The sequence below is a fragment of the Chrysemys picta genome, chromosome 3 (assembly GCF_011386835.1).
Source record: "Chrysemys picta bellii isolate R12L10 chromosome 3, ASM1138683v2, whole genome shotgun sequence".
Lineage (NCBI taxonomy): Eukaryota > Metazoa > Chordata > Testudines > Emydidae > Chrysemys > Chrysemys picta.
Window position 1 is genome coordinate 169,471,577 of NC_088793.1, and position 23,204 is coordinate 169,494,780.

At 42.8% G+C, this 23,204-nt stretch overlaps 1 long non-coding RNA gene across 1 annotated transcript in view; it reads right to left on the reverse strand.

The window, feature by feature from the left end:
* Window positions 1-1,691: 1,691 nt before the first annotated feature.
* The window catches only part of LOC101945303 (uncharacterized), an 89,705-nt gene continuing 68,192 nt past the window's right edge, over window positions 1,692-23,204 (reverse strand). Inside the window, exon 4 of the long non-coding RNA XR_256378.4 lies at window positions 1,692-6,581. This is a non-coding gene — a long non-coding RNA (uncharacterized LOC101945303). The remainder of the gene's footprint in view (window positions 6,582-23,204) is intronic.

The following is a 23,204-nucleotide window of genomic DNA, read 5'->3' on the forward strand; positions in this document are numbered from 1 at the left end:
CTTTCATTTTGTATATGTGGTGATTCGTGGCCTCAGTGAGGAGGTGAATTTGTGTCAATCTGCAAATTGGCTGTACTTGTTTGGCAAGTATGTAAAGGTTTGGTCAGTTATAAAAGGGCTTAAATAACTGTGCAGAGTGGAACATTTGTAGAGAGGAATTAGTGTAAGTACTGAGGTTACACAGGCATAGAAAAATCTCATTAGGAAGGACATGTTTTTTCTTCTTTTAGATGTACTTTTTAAAAAGCTCTCTTATAATGAACAGGGACAAAATGATGAAGCAACATGATCTGTTGTCTACAAGACCATTCCTACTGCGTTCAGGCTTAATAAAAAAGAATAAATTATTTTTGGAGATCTACTCTCTGTTACTCTGATCTTCCATGTGACCAGCCATAAAGTCTTTTCAACCATAGAACAAAAACAATTGTGTGCTTTTCCCTCTTGAAAATAAATGGAAAGTACAGAATGCAAGAAACAGGTCCACAGTGCCAATAAAACTCATTGTAATAAATATCACATGGAAGTATGATTTACCAAGCAGACAATAAAGACTAATTTAGAAAGAGAAATCCTGCCATGCTATTTCTTGTGGGTAAAAGCAACATCATTTACACTCCTTTTACAAGTGATTTACTTAAAGATTGAACACACCCCCTTTCTTTCTTGTTTCCATGATGTGGGTGGAGAATATTTTATTTTATTCACTCTTTCTCCTTTACATTCACACATGGCCTACATTTTCTTTTCACATGGAGATTGTTGGTGGGAGTTCAGATTTTTTTTTTTTTTTTTAGAACACTTTCAAGATATTTCTGTGCTAGAATGTGACATTTCCCAGATTTATGTCTTCTTTATGACTAGAGTAACTGGGCCTCATTTTAGGGAAGTCCAAAAATACCGACAAAACGCCCCCATCAAGATCCTTTGTGGTGCCTTATGCCATCTCTACGCTACAGATTTCTGCCAGCATTGCTATGTTGGTTAGGGATGTGAAGAAGTAAGATTGTAACCATGCCTGTTTGGTGTGGCACTCTATGCCCCGCAAGTGGCACCTCGCCCAGCAGAGATTGATGAGTCTGAGACAGCCATGGCTTTTAGCTCACGCAGAAGAGGTTCATACACTGAGCTCCAAAGGTCCCAGGTTCGATCCCAGTGATCTCTGACCAACACAGCTCCCTTGGCACAAGCCCCTAGTATTTTTACCAGCACAGCCTTGCAAGTGTCCACACTCTATTTTGAGTCCTGCCAACAAAACCCTGAACTTCTGTTAATAAAGCTAAACCAGCTCCCTGAGCCATGCCAGCACTATTCCACTGGTATAATGCCTGTGTGGAGCTACATTACTGGTACAAACAGTGCTCCAGCAACAATCCTACAATGCCTCTGTCCCTATGGTAGTGACTCCTCTGGTAAAATTTTTGAACTCTTCTGCCCAGGGACCATAGTGACCTGACGCTTACCCTCCCTCCACTCCCCCTGCTTTAAAATCTCCTGTGTGTATTGGAGATGCCTCTCTTCCTGTCAGCCAACCTTTGCAAACGTGCAAGTATGGCTCCAGGTAAAGCTGCAGCTAAAACTCAAGCTAAACCTCGTGTTTCTGTCTGGTCCAGGAAAGAAATCCTAGGTTTTCTTGTCCTGTGTGTGTGTGTGTGTGTGTGTGTGTGTGTGTGTGTGTGTGGTGTATATGTGGGGAGGTTGGGGTGGGGAGGGCAGTAAGAGCAGTGCAAGCCCAGCTATGGAATTCCTGAAGGAATAAAGACGTTTATTTGGACCTTGCAGAAGAGATGCAGAAGCTGGGTGTGACAGGGACAAGTGCCAATGGTGGGCAAAGGGGAAGGAGTTGCAGCAGCCCTACCACAAGACAAAGGAGACCAACAAAGCATCTGGCGTGGCCTCCCCGAGAGCTGCCACCACTATGCTGAGCTGGATGTCATACTGAAAGAGGACCCCACCACTCAGCCACAAGTGACAGTTGACTGCTCATCTGTCTGGAGGAAGGCACTCCAGAAAAGCACAGTGATCATGAGTTCTTTGAGGGGTGGGACATGGGGAGTGTAGAGCCTATGAACAGCTAGGAGCTCTTCAAGACCCAGCCAAACTCAGAGAGAGAACCACTGAGCAAGGGACTCAGGTTGGTGTGTTTACTGCCCCCATTAATGCAAATTTTTTTTAACTTTCTTCAGTGTTCTCAACACTCTACCCCCCTCTTTTCATGCCCCAGTCCTCTTCCTGAAAATGACATCCAGCCGCATGGGGGCAGGGAAAAAAAGAATTGTTTTAAAGTAGCCAGTTTATTTTAAGAGTATGCACTGGCATTAATAAGCAAAACAGAAATAGTATTTTAAACAATCGAAAAGCATTCCCAAATACCCAGTGTGGCATTCAAAGGGAAAACATTTGCAGGCAGCAAAAAAATCTATTATGATAAAAACAATACAAACATAACTCAATGCATTCAAAGCTGAAATGCACATAAACCAGTAACTGAGTAGTCAAAGGAAATACATCAAAAACACAAAAGAATGCTTACAACAATCTAGTACCTGGGCATTCAGACTACATGGTTCTGTAGTAGTACTGTTGTAAACTTGTTGGAGGAAAGTTTTCTATTCCAAAACACAATGTTTCGGTTTTCAAGTCTAAAAGGTGTTCATTAATGGCGATGACACTGTCTCAAACTGTGCTCTTATGGCCTCTTTCAGCCATATAGTGTCTCAATGTGGTCTGGTAAATGCCCTTGTGTCCAGCTGCTCAAAATCAGCACACAGGCTGTCTGCTTTCTTCCTCCATACTGCTGGTAACATTTCCCTCTTCGCCTTACAAATATTATGTGAAATATAGCACTAACTATAGGAATAGTTGGCTCCCTGGATCTAGCCTAATCATCAGACATCTCTGCTGAGCCTTAAATCTGCCAAATGCACACTACATAGTCATCCTGCACTTGGTTACAGCTTTCCTTGCTGTTGTCCAGTGCCTGGTGTATGGCGGCAGGAGCTAGGAAGCAAGCGATAAGCTGGGCCCCCAAGATTCGCAATTGGCATTGATACCCCATCAATGCGAATGTACCAGTCCAGGAAAAATGTTTCTGCATGAAGCTTTTCATAAAGTCCTGAATTTTTACCTGACCACCCAAAGTTAATTCCAGGGAAACATCCCTGGTGATCCACTAATGCTTGCATAACCATGGAAAAGTAGCCCTTTGTGTTTAGATACTCAGAAGCAAGGGTGTGGGGGCAGAATCGGGCTATGTGTCCCATCTGTCATCCCACCATAGTTAGAGAAGCCCATTTCAGTTAATCCATCTAGTATTTCCGGCACATTGAATCCATTTATTGGTTCCAGAGCCGCAATCCTGTGCAGCAGGACGTGCTTAATGATCTTGGACACTTGGATGAAGACTGCCCTCGTTTTCGATTTTTCAACACTGAACTGATCACCTACCAACCAATAGGAATCTGAGGTCTTAAGCTTCCACAACATGAGCCTCTGTCAAAGCAGCTCTCATTCTGGGGTTCCGTGCAGAGCTCCAGCAATGTGGCCTTCCTCATCTGAAGGATCTGCAGCCACTGCTGGTCATCCCAGATTTGCATCATGTTCTAATCCCACCATGCAGTGCTCATTTCATGGGCCCAGAACCACTGCTCCACCATATCCAGCTGGTCAGCAAATGCCTGTGGTATCTGGTGACTTTCATTCACTGCCCACATCATCCACTCCTGCTTAGTTTTCTCAGTTTCACTGCTGCATATCTGGCCAGTGGGGTGGTCGTTATAGTTCCACAAATATAAAAGAATCAGTAGGCCTGTTTCTAAAACAAACCAGAAAGCTCAGCTGATCTGGTCAGCATCCCCTTGCTTCCAATAGCAAGACAGTGGAGAGATTGAAAACTGGCACAAATAAAAACAGATTATAGGATGGGACAGAGAGAACGGTGGTAATAAAAGAAATGAGGGCATGAAAAAGAGAAGACCGAGGGATGGAACAGAGAGAATTGTGAGACCTTGACCACCAAACCCCCACAAGTCCTCAGAGGACTGCTGGAATCCCACTAGGCACTGTAACATTTTTCTGAAGATGGTGCTCAGGCTCTCGGCACAGGGAACATTGGAATACCTGTGTGCTATGCTGCATGTCTTTTGCTGATACAACCTGTTACTACAAGAAGGTATCATCGGCGATCCCTCGAGGTTGAGGATGATCTTTCACAGCTATTGTTTTTCCTGGGTCCTTTGGTGACTGAGGAGTCCGATCCTTGAGCCACAGGCTTGTTGGCAGATGTTGCAGGTGGTGTTGATAAATTTGCTTGGGAAGCCAAACTTTGACATGATTTTCCACATGTAAAGGGACTGTTGTCCCGTTACTAAAACTCAGTGGGGGTGTTTTGGTTGGCTAGCTCTCAGTACCAAAAGAAAGGGGAAGGGTCAATGGGCAATCAGGACTCTGAGACTGACAGTCCCCAGGAACAATGGGGAGAGGCCAATGCTCCAACTCAGCCTGATTGACAGGGCAGGCAGGCTAATCAGGGAGTCAGGAGGCCAGTGGGGTCCCGTCCTCCACGTGAGCTGGAATTGCCTGGGTCAGAGAGGGTGGGGGCCAAGCTAGAGAGACAGCAGAGGGTCAAGCTGAGCTGGGGAGCAGAGCCGTGCCAGCCAGAGGGGCCAGAGAAGCAGTCCAGGAAGCAGGTCAGTGCTGGGAGTAGAGTCACAGAAGCAACCCAGGGAGCAGACCCTGCGTTGGGAGCAGAGCTGCGGCAACCAGAGCCAGAGGGGCCAGAGAAGCAGCCCAAGGAGCTGGAGGCAGAGCAGCAGCAGCAGTGCTGAGGCAGAGTGGAGCTGGAGTTGAGGTAGAGAGGTGGAGCTGGAGCAGTCCAGAGCCGGGTACGGTGAGCAGCTGGGGAGAGAGCGAGGGGGACCCGGGGCAGCAGGCCCTGTGCAGAGAGAGCACTCCGGCGTGAGGAAACACTAGACCCCGCCAAGACGCCTTGCAGGCCAGACTTGGAGGGGGATTGTAACCCCGATGGGGCAGGGGCAACGCCGGGAAGAAGGGTCCTGCCATCTAGAGCTTGAGGGCATGTGGCCATCGCCAGAGCAAGTGTCTGACCCTCAGCATCCCTGCGGCACAGCCAGGCCTGAGAAGGGGCCTGGGACTTGTGAGGGACAGACTGAACTTCCCTTACATGCCAGAGACGCTGGTTGTGATGTCCCCATGCCACAGTGCGGGGTTATGTGTTTTCCTTTAGCCTTTCCCATTTTTCCTTATTTTTTTTAATTGATTGCTGTTTAATATTGTATTTGCTTTGAACTGTATGTAATGATTAGTGGGTCGGGGAAGCATCCAGTGCAGAGAGAGCACCCTAGACCCTACCTTAAGTGATCAAGACAAGGTTGGGGGTCGAGCCCGCCAGGAATCCTGGGCCCAGCCTTGTTGCGGTTATGAGGACTCTGCCACACAGGAGAGTGGAAGGGGAGTCCTCCAGGTCAGGCAGGCCTCTGGGTAAAGGAAGTGGGAGTGAGGACTCAGATCCTTTCGCTAGCCCATTTCACCGGGGTAGTGTATGAGCCAGGAAAGTTCCCCACAATAGCGGGACCATTCCCCCGTTTACACACACAGTCTCACAGTTGAAAGTACTCACAAGAAGGTGCTGCGCTGACCAAGGCAGCCAAAAGTGAACACCATTCAGTGACACAGCAATGTTGGCAGCTGTATGCTGGCAGAAATTTTACTGATAAAACTTTTTAGTGTAAATGTGCCCTCAGTGTCCTTGGGAGGCAATGATGTAATGTCACAGCAAACTATGAGCATATTTTTGTATAGGCGACAGACCAGATGCTGTCCAAGCTCTCAAAGCCAAATCCTGGGCCCATTGAAATCAATGTCATAACTCCCGCTGATATCAGTGGAACAAGGAGATAGCCCTTATTGCATAAGTGGAGAGTCTCTTGCGCAGCACTTCTAGTTTCTATCACAATTAAAATCCAAGGTCGTCTGGGTTGGCGCTGTAACTGGCCAATGTACGGGTCTCACTGCATTTTATCATGACAGCTTATGTAAGGTATGACCCAACTATTAGGGGAGCAGCTACAGAGAATTTGCCTTTAATCTGAGTAGTAGACATCTGTCTTTTCTTCTGGGCCAGTGGTTCTGGGTTCTCTCTCAAATGTCAAAGTCTGTGGTTCAGCTGAGCTGATACCTACAATGTCTGTAGTCGTGAATTAGTTTATCTATCTACCTTGTCCAATCTAATCCATGTGTTTCTATAACACTCTCTGACCCAGCAGGAACGCTTTGAGCACTCACTGACAAAAGCAGGATGTGGCTGTGGACATGACAATGATACTGGGGCAATGAGACAGGATTTGGGAACAGACGGCATCTCAGGATGACAGCAACAGGAAAAAAGCTCCAGAACCCCTGGACCCAGGGATTCATTTATTTAGACTCCTCCTCCATTGTTTGTGTCGGGTAGGAAAGGGAAAACAAGGAATAGGATCTACTTTTCCAGTGAATCTGGTTCCCAAGTAGCAGATTCTAACCTTTCTCCCAGTGTTCTTGTGGCTCTTACTGGACATGGAATTCTAGATTTAAAGAACCAAAAATATGTTAGACAATCTTTTCTTCCTCCACAATATTGGCAGAAAGTGTTTACTGCTCCAAAATCTATTCTAGTGCATTGGGAAGACACAGATGGAGTAGTCCTCCCTTTTTTGCTATACACCTCTACCCCGATATAACGCTGTCCTCAGGAGCCAAAAAATCTTACCGCCTTATAGGTGAAACCGCGTTATATCGAACTTGCTTTGATCTGCCGGAGTGCGCAGCCGTGCCCCCCCCCCGGAGCACTGCTTTACCACATTATATCCGAATTCATATTATATCGGGTCGCGTTATATCGGGGTAGAGGTGTACTTGGCACTAATTTGCAAAAGGCAGAACTTTCAGAATTTAGGCACCACCTCAAGTACTGTAAATTGGAATAAACTAGAAATCTACTTAATATCCTATGTACCGTATACTGTAATTTGATATCCTGTGCACTTTTCATCAATAATATATATATGTACAGTATTACCATGCATTACTTGATGCCTGATCATAATGTTTGCCAAACAGAATACAGTTATGAATAACGCTAAGACTTTGTCTGTACTTCCTTTCACTTGTGGCAGCAAGTAGGGTACGTGTAGCTCAGGGGCAGATGTCTCTTTTGACACGTTTGGCTAAGTACAGTATATAAACAGCTCATGAAAGGCTCTTCAGTTGAATTGTGACTCACCAATCTTGCCCAGCCACCTACCTAGCCACTCCTCATCTTTCAGATTAAGATCATTCTATACCTCAATATTTCTACATTTAAAAATAAATAAAAAAATATCATAGCTGACATGCTTAGAACTTCTGCCAACCCTCTCTCATTCCTCCAACACTTCTCCAGTCCTCTCAGCTGCCCATCAATGAATGCTGGAGTCAGTTATAAAACGCTCATTGCCTTCAGTGGCAGGCCCCCATCCCTGACATAAATTATTTCCACATTAACATTTCAAATACAATGGACTGTTCTTCCCAGTGCAAAATAATTACTTACCAGTAGATGAAATTTCCCCCCAGAGCAAAGAACAAAATCTCTATACCCAGCCCTCAAACTACACTCTCCCTAAATGCCTGGGAAATAGATGGGACTTTCAACATGTCCTGAATGTTAATGGATCTGGGCTTGGGTGGACTAGGTGGGGAGTGAATTCCACAGCTCAAGGTCCAGTTCAAGCATCTCTGCTGATCTCAGCTGTAGCAGCATGTTACAGGGAGAGTGGTGGTCTCTCAGGTAACCATTTAGGTTTGTGTAAGTCAATACCAACACCTTGAATTCCAGCCAGAAATGTATTAGCAGCCAGTGCAGATCCCAGGGCCCTGGTGTAAAGTGTTCTTGGCATGAAACTCCATAAGTGAGCAGCCGCATTCTGCGCTAGTTCCAATTGTTGAGTGATCTCAGTGTATAGCCCTATGTAGAACGCGTTACAGCCATCCAGTCTCAAGGTGACAAAGGCATGGATAAGTATGGCAAAGTCCCTGCACTGGAGAGAAAAGACCCCCAACCCTCTCATCAGAAACAGGTGGAAAAAAACCCAATGTTTTTGTCAAAGACTTGGCCCAAAGTGTATTTAATGTCCATGATGTCATTCATCCATGAACTTTCTGATTCAGAAAGTTCAAATAAGACTTGTAGGGTTTTATGTGTATTAGATTCATATGAGCAGTTTCAGTCCGCGCTCTATTGAAGTCAATGAAGTTACACCGGGATAAAATCAATACAAAGTCAGAATCAGGTCCAACAGCTCTTCTGGTGTGGATAGGGTGGAATATACTAGTATAGTGTAAGAATATGAAATAGTCTTTCAGTTTCTTTTATAGAGACACTGATTTTTGTCATGACTCATGAAGGTTTATGACATGCATGTCATTTGTCTTCACTTTTCATCCAAGAGAAAAATATCATTGTACCTGTGCTATATAATGGGCTGTGAAAAGAACCCCATTTTTAGAATAGCCATTTAAAATGGATAGCAAATGGGCTATGGATATACAGTCTCTCACTGTAATTATAAAATAACTGTCATTGAATTTAGGGGTGTTCAAGAAACTGAGGTTCTGCTTCACTTAGATTGAAAAATCACTTTGGACCAAATTTTCAGCTGACCCCAGACTACCCTCCAAAAATACACACACATTTATTGCACCCTCAAACTTGGACCTGTTCTCGTGTATGTGCAGATGAATTGGATCTCTGAGAGGCCAATTATAAATGCTGAGTATCCACAAGGTTTTGAGGGCACCAACATTTTGCATGTACTTTTGTGGTCCTAAGATCATAGACTGTGGCTGAAAATTTGGTCCTATAGTTTATATTTAACATCTCTTCAGATATATTCAGAAAGATTTCCATCATGATGGCCCAGGACTTGGTTCTCTGAGATTCAGACAAGAATCCAAAGAAATTCCATATAGGAAAGAATGAGTTTAGGAATATCTGACAGGAAATTGCAACCTTTGTGGAGTGCTAAATTCAGCAACACAAGGTATAGCTGATTACAGTCACTGTGAAAACATAAAGTGAGGACCACAAAATGAAGGCAGTTGGGGAGAGAAGTGTTATGAGCAGGGGAAAGAAAGAAGGATCAGTTTTTGTCTTTGTGATAGATCCCGTTTTATTCCACAGCCCTTTATTTGTCTGACATCCAGCGGAAGGGAGAGCAGCAGAAGGAAGGGATGTTTGTGTTTCTTCTGCACATATGGAGAAAACAGGTAAGGAACACAGCTACTGTTCTACTGCGTGCTGCATACAGCCCAGAAGCTGAGCTAGTTACAGCTCAATGGATACATAAGGTCCTGTTGCGTGCTGTCTTTGAAGGCATCTGGAAGACTGAACTGGAGGGGCAGGGTGTCATGGCTGAATCTTAAGCCTGTGACATTCCGGCTATAGGTTAGGATGCACTCCAGCCTTCCCTGTAGGGAAAGGCCTTGTAAAAATAATCTGTGATCCATTGCAGTGCATTTTGTGGAGCAGAGGGAATGCTGGCAGAGGAATTTGTCTCCCCTACAAAACCTATGAAAATCATATTTATGTACAGTCGTTGTTTTAGATTGGGAATTGTCTTAATGAGGAACATACCAGGGAGTTTGATGAGATGAGGATCTGCTATTCTCTTATTTGATTCAGCTGGGGCTATTGGGAAAGAACAGGGGGACCACTCAGGAAATCTAAAAGATGGATCATTTTATGCACCACTGTCTCATCCCTTTAATGTTTTGCCGATGGACTAGCTTTCCTGTTTGAGAGGAAGGAAGGTAGAGACATTGTGTCAGCCATTGTGTCAGTCAGAGAATTGTTGTTAGCACACACATACCAGGCTTTTCTGGTTTTGCTAGCAAGGTAAAAGCAAAGGAGCAGTTCTTCTCAGACAATTGACAAATTCATGTGATGCGCTACATTGTACTCCAAACAATAGATGCACTGAACTCCCATTGGAGTCAGCGGCTATTCCAAATGCCAACTAGCTAGAGAACTGAGCCCTAGCTTAGTAAGATGTTTATAAAGAAACATCCAAACAGCTCAGGTGCTCAATCAATCAGTTTCTCATATTTAAGCCTTTTCTGCTGTCAGTCCTGGCTACAAGGATGTTGCTGCTTTACGCAAATTGGAAAACATCCACCCCCCTCAGAGCCCACAGGCAATCACACAATAAACAGTCCCCGAATTCTAGGTGACCGAGTGTTGTTCTTCCATGTCTACTGTCCCTGTGCATTAATGACTTCCCAGATCTATGTGTGTTCATTGCCAGTAAAGAACTTTTCACCAGGAATATGCATGTTCCAAACTTCCACAGAATTAATTCGTAAGTCTGATTGATGTACAATTGGAAAAAGTTAGACGGACAGTGAGTGTTTCATTGATGTGAAATTTTACACCAAATCTGGATGTGGTATACACTTAGTTTATGATCCAGCTGGGCATGCTTGTTAGTTATTGTTGGGGTCAATCAAAGTGTAATTGTAACATAGGGAAAGACAGTCCCAGGGCTACGAAGATTTGTTTCCAACAGCTGCTATTCATTATTCATTAAACTCTACCTTCTGTTTTTGAAATTAATAACCCCTGGCCTTCTAACCAGGCATCAGACTTTGAGAATATAGGTTTAATAATCAAAGATACACTAGTTTCATCTCTAGACAAGTGATAACACAAGAAATTTTAGCTAGTAGTAGGACTTGGCTGCAGAACTATTATTTCTTCTTGTGGAAAACCAGATGTGAGTTAATTAAACCGAAATTTACAGGCACTATATTCTGTATGGAAGTAAACCAACCAGTGAGATATCTAGATACGGGTAAACTTCCTAGTCCTCTGTGAATGTGCTTCCACTGGGGCTCCATGCATTTTTGGAGCAGGGCTGGGGCAAGATAGGGTGGAGCAAAGGACAGTCTAATGTGTATGGCACCCCATGCTCTGAGAGTCCCTAAGTCTCTGACTGCCAGAAGGTGGGACTAGGCAACAGGGTGTGGATCACTTGATAAATTGCCCTGTTCTGTTCATTCCCTCTGAAGCATCTGGCACTGGTCACTGTCGGAAGACAGGATGCTGGGCTAGATGGACCATTGGTCTGACCCAGTATGACTGTTCTTATGTTCTTATTCCCTGGAGGCCAGCTGAGTTTCAGTGTGGAAATCTGTGCAGGATGTAACACAGCTCTGAGTCCCTTCCTTGCCACTACTGAGTAGCTGTAGGAGGATCCAGCCAATGGGCACATGGTTCTAGCAGGCCCGCCTTACATGCTTGGTAATTTCGGTGGGTGCTTCATGTACTTCTGTGATAGGCATTTCTTTTCCCTAACTACATCAGGACTAGGGTTGCCAATTTTGGTTGGACATATTCCTGGAGGTTTCATCATATGACATAATCTTTAATTCCTGGAGTCTCCAGGACACCCTCCTGGACACCTGGAGGGTTGGCAACCCTAATTTCAGGGCACATGTATAGGAAATGGCAATAGCTGAGAATAGCCTGATTGAATAACATGGCGACTTCGAGTTTGGATGGGAGAGAGAAGGCCCAATACCAGATTGTCTTGTCTAGCAGACTATTCCTTATGGTGATCCAAGAATCAGTAGGCAAATACTTGGTTACCAATAGTATTTCAGGGAAGAAATAAGATTAAATAAACAACCAGGATAAAACTTGCTCAGGTGACCTGGTTCCTAAATTTGAGTTGTTGCAGAAAAAGTATTTTTGCACATTTTCCTTTTCAATTAAAATATTTCAGGGGGAATATTTTTCAGTGGAAAACAAGCAGCTGTACAGCATATCAAAAGGTGAGAGTTAAGCTATAAACTAATCAAAGTACAAACCCTATGCAATGAATTAATGCCTTAACAAAGCCCTATTAAAGATGTGGTATTTGGTGGACACTATATTTGGGATAGATACCTGTTCTAGTTCTCACAATCACTCTCTAAGCATCCACAGGACACATTAGAGCAATGTCTATTGTCAAACAGGTGAGTTAACTGTGGAAAGATAACTAAAGATTAGGATTGTGCCTGAATCAAAATCTTGGATAACAGCACTACTGGGATTTTGTATATAGGGCTGTTCTTTGTTAAACCAAGAAGGTGCTACAAAAATCACTCTGAATTTAGCAGAGAATAATGTAATTTCTACAACATTTTAAAAACACCCGATAGAATTTAATAGAAAATTATAACCCTGCTATTGAACTCTATATGTTGTTTTAAAAATTGCATAGCAAAGTTATCATTCTCTCTTAAATTTTATAGGATTTTTCCTTAAGATTAATATGGAGTAGCAAGTATCTTAAACTGTTCTTAAGTCCTGCCTAGGGCTCTAGTCCAAAGCCCTGTGACATCAGTGTAAGTCATTCCATTGACTTCAATAGAAATTGGGATAAGACGTTAGCAATCCCTGCTAAAATAGGCCTATTTTTCCTAAAGCATCAGTTTCGTATTGCTAGGAAAATGTACCTCTGATGCTAAACTATCTACAAGATATTTGTCTGAGATTGGATTTTTCAGCGCAGGTCATTATTTTGCCCTTTAAAAAATGTTTACGTTAACTATGGTATATGATCATAGCATTAACTAAAATGGGTCTTAGGTATATTAACACAGTCATTAATTTAGTCTCAACTTGTATCCATCTTCCATATCCTTTTTCCTGTGTAAACTCAACTACCTATTCACATGGGATTCTTTAAATTAGCACTAAATGTTACATTTTTCCAAGCAAACATTGGGATATCCATTGCACATGAACATGTTTCCCCAGCTCTGTTGGCCTTGTTGGGCAGCTTATCTGCTGTTCTCCCTAAGTCCAGCCTTTCATGTTCAGTTACTCTAAAGACACAAGAAAATGAACTATCTACCCAATTTCCTTATAGCTTGGGGGTAAGGTTAAAACATCAAGTAGCTACCGTATGTTTGACATTATACTGCCACAACTGATAAGCAAATATTTTCCTTTTAAACGTACATCTGTAAATGTACATAACAAGCTTTCTCATTGCTGTTCTCTATCCCAGAGAAGACCTAGTCTTGTCAAATATAAAATGTCACCTTGAGTGTTTATCTTGCTAAATCTGTCCACATTGATTGGTTCTGCCTAGCATATATTTCAAAGCACAGTGCTATGGAAAGGTCATATATGTTGCCCTTCTCTTCAGTTCCTCACGTAGGGGTGCCCTGTTTGTAATTAAGTAACAATTTCACTTGGGAAAAGAAGAAGGAACGGCACTTCATTCATGCTTCCTTTCTTTCCCTTTTCCTTTCTTTCCTAATTTTACTATTTTAAATGTCACATAATATTTTTAAAGATACTGTAAAGACGAAGAATAGTTAAACACATGTTGCTGCAGAAGCCAATATATTTTGCTTCACTTGAAACACCTTCCATATTGAATATTCATATGTGGCTAAAGTTCTTCATAACAATATCAACACAGAGCTTGAAGGTATCAGCTGAATGCAAAGGTTTTGATTGCAAAGCCATCTGGAGTTCTTACTGAAAACACTCCTGAATGCTTAAAGAAACGCAAACCACATTGTACCATAGGTGCTGACTCCAGTGAAATCGAACCATCTTGGGGCAGGTTTGTTGCCTAATTGTTGGAGAAGTTGTGAGAAAATCACTATTTTTATACCTATGAAGTGGCTGAGAATCCTGACTTTGGGAGAAAATGCTATATAGAAAATATTGACGATTACAGCAAAATATCTAAAACTAGAAATGCAATTTTTTATTTAGTACTATGCAGGATGTACCATTTTTCATAAAACAAGTATAGCCTAATTATGTAGCTGCTCCATGCTGGTACTAGAGTGATGGCTAAATATTGCAAAAAGATCAACACTATTCTCAGCCACAGAATGGTTTGCAAAAATGTGGGCAATTGATTCTGTGGAGAAATTGACAACTCGCCTTCAGGTATTTATGGGAAATATAGTGTTTCGTGATCCCCTTTCTTGGAGTATGAAGGACCTCGGGATTCTGGGATACCAAGTTTGTTTACCTCTTTTTTTACAGTATGAGTGGTATTTGTTTACAGGCTTTGTCAGGGTTCCCCTCCCCACTCTGAACTTTGGGGTACAGATGTGGGGACCCGCATAAAAGACCCCCTAAGCTTATATTTTACCAGCTTAAGTTCAAATTTCCCCAAGGCACAAATTCCTTTCCTTGTCCTTGGATGGTATTGCTGCCACCACCAAGTGATTTATACAAACATTCAGGAAAGGGTCACTTGGAATCCCCATCCCTCCAAAATATCCCCCCAAATCCCTTCACCCCATTTCCTGGGGAGGTTTGAAAATAATATACCAACCAGTTGCATTAGCAATGCGAGCACTGACCAAACCCTTTGTCTTCAGGACACTGAAATCAATCAGGTTCTTAAAAGAAGAACTTTATTTATAAAGAAAAAAATAAAAGAATCACTCCTGCAAAGTCAGGATGGAAGGTACTTTACAGGGTAATACAAAGATTAAAACACAGCAGATTCCTCTCTGGGCTCAGCTTCACAGTTACAAAAACAGGAATAAAACTACCTCTGTAGCATAGGAAAATTCACAAGCGAAAACAAAAGATAACCTAACACATTTCCTTGCCCTACCTACAATTTCTGTGGTTTTAGATGGATTATTCCAGGTATATTTTCAGGAGATATTGTACCTGCTTGGCTTCTCCCTCCATCAAGAGAGGGAACAACAAAAGAGAACAAAAAACAACCCTCCCCCCCCCCCAGATTTGAAAGTATCTTCTTTTCTCATTGGTCCTTCTGGTCAGGTGCCAACTAGGTTATTTGAACTACTTAACCCCTTACAGGTAAGGCAGTTGCTACCCTTCCCTTTATATTCATGACAGGCTTTACTACCTGGATGGAACTGCAGGGCTTAATAATGGGATATAAGGACTGATCTAAAGAAGAGCTCTGGGTGGCTTGAAAGCTTGTCTCTCTCACCAACAGAAATTGGTCCAATAAAATATATTACCTTACCCACCTTGTCTTTCCTGTATAACCTGACAGTAGAACAGAGAACATTCTTTTTGGTAGGAACCCTGCATTCTGTATCAGGAATTGAGGGGGTTCTGCTTATAACTATTTGTTCAAAATTGAAACTTCCCTCAGGACTGTGTTTGATTTTGACAACATTTAATTTAGGGGGGGGGGAAATGAAAAAAAAAGGTGTTTTGATAAGACCCAAATGTTCCATTTCAACACTTTCAGATTTTTTTATTTCAAAATGACTTTTCATTTTGAAATTTTTTATTTTCTATAATAATTTTTTTATATTATCTAAATTAAAGGTTTTGATTGCCCTGAAATGAAACTTTTTCAGAAATTATATTTTAAAGGAGCTTTCAAAACATTTTGTTTTCATTCCAATTTGGAACAAAGCAAATGCAAAATTGTGGAATTTCCTGTGAAACAGAAAGTCCAGCTCCTGCACAACTTGTTATAACTCTTTAAAAAATCAGTTACAATTAGTTGTAAACTACTTTTATCACAGCCTGATCTGAAATGAATTAACATTGATACCTACCGACATAGTCTGCACATACCACCAATTGCACATTATGACATTATACCCAAGCTGATTCCTCACTGTGAAGAAAGGAGGTTGTCTCCTCCATCTGCACTGGGCAGCACAGTACGGGGAGGAGGTGACCAGCCCTCTATGGAGAAAGAAGTGGTTCGGGAGTATTTAGAAAAGCTGGACGAGCACAAGTCCCTGGGGCGGATGCACTGCATCCGAGGGTGCTAAAGGAGTTGGCGGATGTGATTGCAGAGCCATTGGCCATTATCTTTGAAAACTCATGGCGATCGGGGGAGGTCCCAGATGACTGGAAAAAGGCTAATGTAGTGCCCATCCTTAAAAAAGGGAAGAAGGAGGATCCAGAGAACTATGGGCCAGTCAGCCTCACCTCAGTTCCTGGAAAACTCATGGAGCAGGTCCTCAATTTTGAAGCACTTCGAGGACAGGAAAGTGATCAGGAACAGTCTGCATGGATTCACCAAGGGCAAGTCATGCCTGACTAACCTAATTGCCTTCTATGATGAGATAACTGGCTCTGTGGATGACAGGAAAGTGGACATGTTATTCCTTGACTTTAGCAAAGCTTTTGATACAGTCTCCCACAGTATTCTTGCCAGCAAGTTAAAGAAGTATGGGCTGGATGAATGGACTATAAGATGGATAGAAAGCTGGCTAGATCATCAGGCTCAACGGGTAGTGATCAACAGCTCCATGTCTAGTTGGCAGCCAGTATCAAGCAGAGTGCCCCAAGGGTCGGTCCTGGGGCCGGTTTTGTTCAATATCTTCATTAATGATCTGGAGGATGGCGTGGACTGCACTCTCAGCAAGTTTGCAGATGACAGTAAACTGGGAGGAGTGTTAGATACGCTGGAGGGTAGAGATAGGATACAGAGGGACCTAGATAAATTAGAGGGTTGGGCCAAAAGAAATCTGATGAGGTTCAATAAGGACAAGTGCAGAGTCCTGCACTTAGGACGGAAGAATCCCATGCACTGCTACAGACTAGGGACTGAGTGGCTAGGCAGCTGTTCTGAAGAAAAGTACCAAGGGGTTACGGTGGATGAGAAGCAGGATATGAGTCAACAGTGTGCCCTTGTTGCCAAGAAGGCTAACAGCATTTGGGCTGTATAAGTAGGAGCATTGCCAGCAGATCGAGGGACATGATCATTCCCCTCTATTTGACATTGGTGAGGCCTCATCTGGAGTACTGTGTCCAGTTTTGGGCCCCACACTACAAGAAGGATGTGGAAAGAGTCCAGCGGAGGGCAACAAAAATGATTAGGGGGCTGGAGCACATGATTTATGAGGAGAGGCTGAGGAAACTGGGATTATTTAGTCTGCAGAAGAGAAGAATGAGGGGGGATTTGATAGCTGCTTTCTACTACCTGAAAGGGGGGTTCCAAAGAGGATAATCTAGACTGTTTTCAGTGATAGCAGATGTCAGAACAAGGAGTAATGGTCTCAAGTTGCAGTGGGAGAGGTTTAGGTTGGATATTGGGAAAAACTTCTTCACTAGCAGGGTTGTGAAGCACTGGAATGGGTTACCTAGGAAGGTGGTGGAATCTCCTTCCTTAGAGGTTTTTAAGGTCAGGCTTGACAAAGCCCTGGCTGGGATGATTTAGTTGGGGATTGGTCCTGCTTTGAGCAGGGGGTTGGACTAGATGACCTCCTGAGGTCCCTTCCAACCCTGATATTCTATGATTCTATGATCTTCACTTTTACATTCCTTGCCTTATGTTACGTTACAGTAGAAGATGTGCATAAATCCCTTTAGTAAAAGGCCCAGAACTATAATCCATCTATAATGTATCATCTAGACTACAATTTGTGAAGAGTTTGCTCATATACAGTCCCCAGAATGTTGTATCATTTAGAGAAAGGCTTTTCAATAATTACCTTATAAAGGTGCCTGGACAAAAAGTAAGGAATGTTGCACAAAACAAACACTGAGTCAGACAATGCCATTTCATCCTGATCTGTGCACAGAGGAAACCATCTGCACATGGCTCATATTTTGCTGGAAATCCCCACAATAGGGGAGAGAATGGAGGAGGAGGAGGAAAAGAAACCATGCGCCACTCCAGCAGGAGAGAGATATTCTCCTGCCTGATTGTGGAGCAGCTCTGTGGCCTGTGGAGTGAAATACAGGTCAACCCAGCACTTACAGAGCTTGGGCTATGCATATGGGACAGGATTTGGTCCATAATGCACTGGGTGATGGGGAATGGTGAAAACTAAAAGCAATGTACACATCCTTTTACCATCTATATCTAATTTTCCTGTCTAGGCATTTCTACCAAACTCATCACCGTGGTATCCGAGAGCCATAAGAACTACCTACTTGAATCAAAGAAGCACCTGAAGCAAAGGAGTTGAGCAAAGGAGTTGAGAAAAAATTAATCTCCTGAGGTTTCTAAATTTTGCAATGGATTGGATCCCTCCCTTTAATCTGACTCCTCTCATATCACGGGACGGTATTTTTGGTTACTCACTGCTGACTTGCTGAGCCTCTGCTGCTGGAAGAATACCTCATTCAGACCGAACAGCATCATCGTAAATCCTTATCCTCTCTGTGGTGAATTGTGTGTTAAAGGAGATAAATGTTTCTTCAATAAGAAACCAGGTTCAAACAAGAATTCTTCTAATGAGGCAAAACCCAGACACTTAGAAAAACTAGGTTAAGAAACTCAGGATATGCCTACAATACAATAAAACACCCATGGCTGGCCCATGTGAGCTGATGGGGTTCAAGCTGTGGGGCTATAACATTTGCATTGTAGAGTTTGGGGCTCAGGCTCCAGCCTCTGAGGGGGAGGGTCCCAGAGCTCCGGTTCCAGTCTGAGTCTGAATGTTTGTGCTACAATTTCATAGTCATGCAGCTTGAGCCCAGCAAGCCCATGTCAGCCACGGGTGTTGTATTGCAGCATAGACATATCCTCAGGAAACAATGGCTCCTCTAGCAGAATGCACATTTATACAATGATACATTCTTTCCAACTATACTAAACTCTTAAAAAATCAACTAAATACTCAGGGACATTTGAAAATATGTGGCTTCTTACCAAAATACTTGTTGGTGAAATTTTCCACATGCATATTTGATTATGGACATTTTGAATATTTGACCTATAGAATTCTCTGAAGGTAACCCCTTCTGTTCCCCTCCCCCAATGTATTCTTAATTTCTCTAAATGCTCTTACAGTTTTATTCGCCTTAACCAACTACTCTTAACCCACAAGCAAAGGATCCGTGCACGGGATGTGTGGAACTCAGGACAAATTAGTCAAACATAAAGGGATGATACACCTAGAATAATATTCTGAGACTTCCTTTTGATCTTTTCCAATTTCATTCCAATGTATCAAGAACCAAACTGTTATGCTTGTAGATTAATTTTATTTCACCAATGCATTATTCTACAGTTATAGTGATGTAACTCTATAGAAATGATCCCTTATCTTTCTGTCTACCTATCTAATCTATGTACTTATAAATCATCAAGTCATTCTCTTAGTTGAGTGCCCTACCATCCTATATATGTAGTTAACAACCTTGAGGAGAATGGAATGTCCTTTGTTATTCTCAACAACCCAGGCATCAAGGCCTGAACTTTTAGAACTATAAGTGCACCCACGTTGACAGTCTAAAATTCATGATGCATGCAAGTCCCTGACGTGTTCACCTGGGGCCTGAGCCAAAGTCCACTGAAGTCAATGGAAGTCTTTCCATTGACCTCAGTGGGCTTTGGATCAGGCCCTGATTCAGCAAAGCACTTAAAATTGTATTTAACTTTAAGCTCATGTTTAAGTCCCCTTGAAATCAATGGGACTTAAGCTTGTGCTTAAAGTTAAGCATGTGTTTTAAGTGCTTTGCAGAACAGGGGTTTTGCCTTGGGCATTCTGCATGTACAGCTGAGTTATACAAAAGTGTGTGTGTGTGTGTGTGTGTGTATCTTTGTTTGCACACTTTAAAAAATAATTGGACCTCAATTTCCATCCCTCCCCCTTTCCTTCCCTCCCACCCACTATAACAAAGAAATAGCCATGTGGTTATGCTGACAAATCTATGTTCCAAACAGGAATTTCTTTTCTCTCTCTCTCTCTCTCTCCCTCTCTCCACAGCTCTCCATATTGGGAGATTGATGCTCCCAGTTGGGAAGAGTGTGGAAAACAGCCAAAACTGGGAGCCTCTCAGGCAACCTGGGAGACTGAACATGTCAAAGGGTATATACTTCTGCAAAGTAAAATGCCTTTGCTCAGCACACAGTATATAGTGTAAGGTTCAGCTTCTTATGTGGTCAGGACATAATTGTCAGCAAAATATGAGTCAGATAGAAGCCCAAAACGAGGATGGGGTCTTGTAGCTAAAGCACTGTCTGGTACTTTGGAAATCTTGGTTCAGTTCCTGACTCGGCTATAGACTCCTGAGGGATGTTGGGCAAGTCACTTCAACTCTCCATGTCTCAGTTCCCCATCTGTAAAACGGTGATGATAATACTTCCTTTTTCTGTCTGATCTATTTAGACTGTGAGCACTTCCATATTATCAAAGCTGCCCATACATAGCTGGGAATGGTGTTGGGTGCAATCTATAACATGATTTGACTAATAAGGTTTCCAGGGAAAACAAATCTGTGTCTGCACTCGTCAAGGGAACCACGCTGCCACCCCATTACCAACAATTGTATTTAAACACGTGCTTCATACTGTGGCACAGTTTTGATCACTGAAAGCCGCAACAGGATGTTAAAAAACATTTGCCTCCTTTTCTCAGCTCTCCTTCCAAACCCTTTGTGCCTCACGTTTTTGTTTTATTCCCCTCCACCCTCATTCCAGACAGTCTGGCAGTAACGCTGAATGTTCCGATGAGAGAAAACACCAGCCAGCCATTTTCATGGCCTGTAATTCTTTCACGCACTGAACATGAGCCCCATAGTGGAGTTATCAGTTTCACGTGGGTTATGTTACCTTCTTCATTTCTGATATATTTCTGTTTTCAGTAGGATATAGTTATCTGTTCTTTTTATTATACAAAAGATATAACCTCTAAGAACCAACGTTAATTTCCTCTGGAGGCTTATGAAAAATATCAAGGGCGAGCCTGACTTGTGGTGACAGAGTATTTCAACATATCCAGAGAAAGCACTGCTTCTGGGCACACATGGCAGCCAGATATAACTTATGTGCACTGCAGTGTATGTATAGTGCTAGTTCATTAAGTTTCCCATCATGAATCTGCTAACCAGATACTTTACCAGCCACATTTAATGTACGATCACATGTCTGAGGTCAAATATTAGTAATATCCAGCTGCAGATCAGGTTGAGTTTCAATAAGGTTTCAAACAATAATGATTAGGTGAAAGCTTAATATTTTGGAATGGTATAAATTTCTTCTTCTTGTATATTACGTCAGGCATTCATAAAGGGGAGACAGAATAAGCTGGTCAGTGCAAGATTCTAGGAGTCTGAGCTAATTCCATAATTCCCAGTATTATCCCTAATAATATGATCCTAAAACAGCTGATGAGATGAAACAACAAAGTCATTGTATGGCAAGGCTGAAATAAAATAATCTACAGCTACTGCTCTGCAAGGTTTAACAGAATTATAATTTGCAAATAACTGGAAAAACTCCAGAAAATGGACTTCAGCTTGAGGTGATTATGAAACCATAAACTAATATGATGTTCCTCGGTGACCTTGGCAAGGAAGGCTTTGGTAGGCTAGCATCAGTTTACTACAGAGAAATGGATCGGATTCAGGAACATAAGGTATTCAAGCAAACTTTGTGGCTTTCAAAAAAGATAATCCTGTCTCTACATTTTTATTGTCATATTCTAACTATGTACTTGCTCACTCAGACCAAGGTCTTATTTTTAAATCATTGAGTCTTAGGCCTCATCAGGTCTGGGAACTACTGTGTTGCACAGGACTAGATGTGTAGGTGTCATTAACAATAATGGATGTTGCAGCTCTAATCCCAGCGCCCTGAACTGAATATTTAGCTCACGTGGTCAAATCTTCAGTGGGCCTCTATTTATTGTGTGCATGTAAAATTTATTGCACATGGGAAAACATTTATTTGTGGAAATATGGGCCCAGTTTGCCCCCTTTGTGTGGGAAAACTCACCCAAGTTCTCCTCACTTAGCTCCCAATATGGAATGAACAGGAGGTTCTGCCTCCAAATCCCATGGATCAATGTGAAGGCTTTGGGCTTGTCTACGTTACCTGCTGGATCGAGGGGCAGCGATCGATCCAGGGGTCGCGATAAATTGACTGCCGAGCGCTCTACTGTCGACTCCGGTACTCCACCAGGGCGAGAGGTACAGGCGGAGTCCACGAGAGAGCGTCAGCCATCGACTTACCACAGTGAAGACACCGCGGTAAGTGGATCTAAGTATGTTGGCTTCAGCTACACTATTCAGCTGCGTAACTTAGATCGACTCCGCCCCCCCCAGTGTAGACCAGGCCTTTGTGTCTTCACTACACTTTTGGGGTCCCCTGACTCTGTTCTCCATCCACACACTGAAGAAATGCTGCAGCCAGCCATTTCCCTGCCCATGGCTGTCCCTCAAATCCCCTTTTAAATGCACCCTGAAGCTGCATTAACTTACTGCTGGAGATTAGAGGATGATACACATCACCCTGGCTCCAGTAATTCCCATCCTTTCTCTTCTCCATGCCTGGATTCTGAGCTTCTTTCTTAGGTTCCTGGGCAGGGATGGGTGGACACAAAACAGAGGCCCTTAATTTCTTTGATTTGAGAAAAAAATGGAAACCAGCCACCTAGTGCAATGCAGTCTTACTGCAGTACTGTACAGATAGTACTGTCCAGTGTCTCTCTTATTAAACACTAAGTGAGATGAATGGCATTGAGTTAGAGGAAAGGGTGGGGGATCGGCACATCTGTTTGAGAAAGACAATCTGAGTAATTTGTTTTCACCTTTGCTGGCGAATGAGGCAATTCAGGGTTAATGTACTGACAAAACAAAATCAAAACCAGAACTCACTGGATCTTTAAGTCGTGCATCAGACTAGAGGTCAGCAATTAATTCCGAAGTAACAATTATAACTTTTTATTAGTTGTTGGGCCTGATTAATTGCTGCCCTATGGCCTCTTTGCACACGCTTCACTGGCACAAAGGAGCCACAGAGCAGACTTAAGGCCTGCCCTGATGAATATCATTGGCACAGGGAACCTCTTTGCCTGGTGCAGAGCTGCTGGATCTGTGCTTCCCAGGGAAACTTGGAATCCTCACATGAAAGGTCTTTTAGAAGTGAAAGTACTAGATTAACAAATCATATAATTATACACATTTCACAATATTTAGGGCTAAATTCTGCCATTAGTTACACCCCAGCAATTTCAGTGAAGTCAATGAGGCAGAGTGAAAGCAGAATTTGGGCCTTTGTTTTTTCTCCCATTAACACACATTTTATCAACTCCTCCTCAGACACGATGGGAGAGATACTTGGCCATGCTAAGGAGTGGTGTCAAGGAACTGTAGACAGATCCTGCCTGGTACATCTACACTGGAATAAAAGAGCCACAGCAAGGCCGTAGCTGGCTCGGGCCTGGCAAGGCTTGGGCTAGAAATT